The sequence below is a fragment of the Solanum stenotomum genome, chromosome 10 (genome assembly GCF_019186545.1).
Source record: "Solanum stenotomum isolate F172 chromosome 10, ASM1918654v1, whole genome shotgun sequence".
NCBI lineage: Eukaryota > Viridiplantae > Streptophyta > Magnoliopsida > Solanales > Solanaceae > Solanum > Solanum stenotomum.
This window is the reverse complement of record NC_064291.1, coordinates 55,508,386-55,512,515: the sequence shown is the minus strand read 5'-3', so window position 1 is coordinate 55,512,515 and position 4,130 is coordinate 55,508,386.

The window sequence follows — 4,130 nt, the reverse complement described above, 5'->3', positions numbered from 1 at the left end:
GTTTTTTTTTTTTGCCATTCTTTTCACTTCCCTTTTGTTGATGATCACAATAGTATCATCTCACAATTTCTTACTTAAAATTTTTGTTCATGTACATATATTTGCAAGTCAACTAATAAAGTTTTAATAGAAATAATACTTAATAATAGGAATTTTCTTAGTTCCCAGCTTGGGAGACTAGGAACATTTTACTAACTTTGAAATTTCACAATAAATTGGTCAGTTCATGTAAATATTGTTGAAATATTACAAATTTTGGTCATTTTCCTTTTCTTTCCCATTGTTCTATTCTTCTTTGTACTGGAATTAGTACAAAAAGGCACCAACATGGGTACATGTTGTGGAGTGGCAAGATTGGTTAAGAAAGCTCGGTATGGAAATTTTTTTGTTGGAAGCGCTACCCCGAATCGGCCCTTCAGTGTGCCGGATTTAGTTGGGGCTTCGATGTGTGCTTTGTACACTCGTGCGCGATTCAGATTTAGTCAGGGCTCCAATGTGAGCTCTGGACAATGCGTGGGAAATTAAAAAAAGGAATAGTACAAAAAGGCACAAAAAGTGTGCTGAAAATTTTATCGTCATAAAACTGAGTAAAATCTTGCCTTGGCAAAAAGGACCCCTTTTTCCAGCACCCATCCTAATTCCTACAGCTTTGGCTCAGTTTTCAGAGCAAATATAGTACTACTTTCTGGTTTTTGATTTCTTGAAGAAAAAATATTCAAACTCCATTAGAAGAAAAGATGGTGGCAACAAGGTCAAGTTTACAAGGAGCTAGCTCATCTTCAACACTCCAAGGCCGGTTCCCCTATAAGAAAAAAAGGAGGCACAAAAATGTCTCTAGGATTTGTGGTAAGTTTTTCCTTCTAATAAATTGTTATATTAGGAAATGTGAAATGTAGCAAACATGATTAAAAAAGAGTTAATGGTCAAAGATACACTTGTATCTCGACTTTTCGAGTTTCGTACCTAAACTATCATGAGTTATCTGCGTGAACTATCACCAAATGTTTTACTCGCACACTTAATAGTTTAAGTATGAAACTCGAAAAAAAGGGGTTAGGTGTGTTTTTGACCCATCATTCATTAAAAAAAGACAAGAAAAACCTGCACATGCATGATTTTCAGTGTTTTCAAAATGGTATTTTTCAATTTTTGCTAGTTGTGCAACACAAATTGGCAACCTGGGGTGCCCTTCATTTTCTTGTTTCTTAAGTGAAACATCAAAAAGATGCAATCTTTACAAGATTATAGCAGTTTCTTGGCATTAGGGGTTCTACTAAAGTAATATCATGTATTTCTGCATTCCAAAAACAAACCTCGTCTGTTTCTTATAAGGCTCTCTGTTGGCATCTGGTCTTTGTTTTTTGTGTGTGTATGAGAAAAGTAATGTTATTTCGTGTATCATGAATATAGTAGTTTCCTCTAATTATCGTCTCGAAACATTACCACTACTAAGTGGTCACAATTTTGACAAATCTTGATTCACCTTGCTACTCTTCTGAATAGTGGCTTTTGGGCCAGCTTGTGAGCACATCAACTAATATTTTCTTTTATTCTTTCTAGTATAAGATTGTAGCTTAGTTGAGCAAAAGTGTTTTGAGTCAAGCTTTTAGTGATTGGATTTGTTAGGACAGGATGTAGTAGGTTGCTTGTATGTTCTATGTCGGAGTTTTGTATAATCGAACCTTCCTTTTCCTGAGAAAAGTAGGATCTTTTTGTCATCATATTTGCTAATAAGTTCTTCCAGTCCATAGCAGCTTCTCCTTTGATTGCACACATGGTAGGATGAACTTCTCTCATTTATAGCAGTCTTAAGTTTGTGTGCTGTTTTCATATCGCGTTGTGTGTTCTGCTTAATCATTGAAGGTGCAGAAGGAGTCGGGCATTTCTTTTGGCTGCCAGAGCTGAGGTCAATGGAATGGACATTGAAATTTTTGTGTGCTTGTATTCCTGCATAATACTATGAATTACCTGTATCAGACTTTTAACCGAGTTTCTCTGTGCCATTTCGACTTTTTAGTTGTATTCTTAACAACAAGAATGAAATAATGACAACGAATCACGACTTCTGTTGGAATTCGTTTCTTTTGTTGGAACATCATGCAAATATTTCAACATTGAAGCTTTTTTGCTGATAGGTTTTGCTTCTAATAAGTTGTTGCATTAGGTTGCGCGTTGATCCTCAAAGAATGATTAACATCTGGAGGATCGATCACACGTCTATTTCATTGTTTCTTCTGATATCTTAAACTAAACAGCTGATATTGTTTATGTGACAGTGCCAACAAAATCTCCAGCAGTTCCCTCACTTACTGTGCCACCAATAGGATCAAATGAAGATACTCCTTCGCGAGTTTCAACAAGCACAAATGCTCCAGAGCTAGTTACCCCACCTCCTGTGCCACCATTGGGGTCAACCAGTGAAATGCCTCTGCTAATTCCTTGCGATGAAGAGGAAGAACAGAGAGAGACAAAGTTAAAGTTAAATCCTTTATCAAGACTGAAGGCAGCAAAAGAAACACATACTAAAGCAAATGGACTTTCTTCCCAAATGCATGAAAAATCAAAGAAAGTGATCACTGATGAAGTCAAGTCTATGTTGGTGTCTCATCTTACTTCTGAGACGACTACTAGCGTGGATGACATGGTTACTTTAGCCAACCATGCTTTCACCACGTTGAATTGGTTTGGCGCTGATTATGGTTCATTCTACAAAGATGTCAAGGACTTGATTGCTTACAAATATGATTTACTCACTCTTGACAGAAAACTAGATATGTTATCTGTTTCAGAATTGGAGAAAAAAATATCTCGAAGTTGTTATATTTGCAGATGATATTGAAGAGGAGATTGAACACATTCAAGTAAATCAAAAAATGGATAAGGAGAAAAAGGAACCTCTGATGAAGCAAATAGAAGATGCAAGAGAACTAATTCGTAGATTGGAACGAGAGGTTGCTGATATTGGACAAGACGAGAAATGCTTGAAAGATGATGAGATAAAATACAAAACAGCCCATAGGATTGCACAAGCTAAGGTAGAAGTACTTGGTACACAAATGGAGACAGCTAAAGAAATGCAGAGTGAAATTGCGCAGCGCAAGAATATAGCTCTCCAAGGGATTGAATCCACCACTCGACGCCTACTGTCTTACAAATAGCATTTGATGAAGAGTCTCTTGTTGATTTTGAAAACATTTCAAGATGAAACATTTCTATGTACAATCATACTTATTATTTATTTTCTTGATATTTCTATGTAATTTTATCATTGTTATTTTTATTTTATTTTATTAATTTATAAACTATTAAAACATAAAGATTCATGAGGCTTACATACCTTTTGATGTTGACAACTAAGGAATCATAGTTAATGAAAATATATTGCTATCATCGTCGTGATTCATTCATTTTATTTATGAGTCTTATTTTTCCATTTAATCATATTAATACCATTAAAAATATATTTCTTAAAATATTAATCAAACTTTATAATAGTTTGAATTTCGAAAAATGGAAAAAATTCCATAAGTATCTTTTAGTAGAAAAATTGGTTTTATTTCTTCCACATCATCTGTCTCACTCATAACCATATCACGACCACATCGTAGTATTACACATCATCTGTCTCAATCACAACCATATCACGACCACATCATAGTATTACACATCATCTGTCTCAACATCAATGCTTACTCATGCTCTTCTATCCCCTCAATATCAGTTATCACATGACTTATTCAACAAATTCAAGTCACATATGACACATTTAGCTCGTTTTATTTTCCATCTTTCATTTACAACAATTTCAATCAACAAATACAACCCATCCTCAATCTCCATTACTCCCCAACACAATTAGGAAAGTAGTCATGCGTAGTCTAAGAATTTAACAAAGTTTAGAAGTCACTTGCGTCAAAACACTTCAACTAGTAACTCAAATTTCACTCAATCACAAAAGAAGCAAATGATTACTTCTTCTTTTTTCCTTCACAATATTTGGAAAAAAATTTAATATGGTAGAGGCACAATAAACAAAAGTTGTGTGAGACTTCACTAATTCCTTGACACTTGGATATAGTGGGCCCATTCTTTGACTTTAAATCTCCAAACATTAGGAAGAAAGAGAAAAT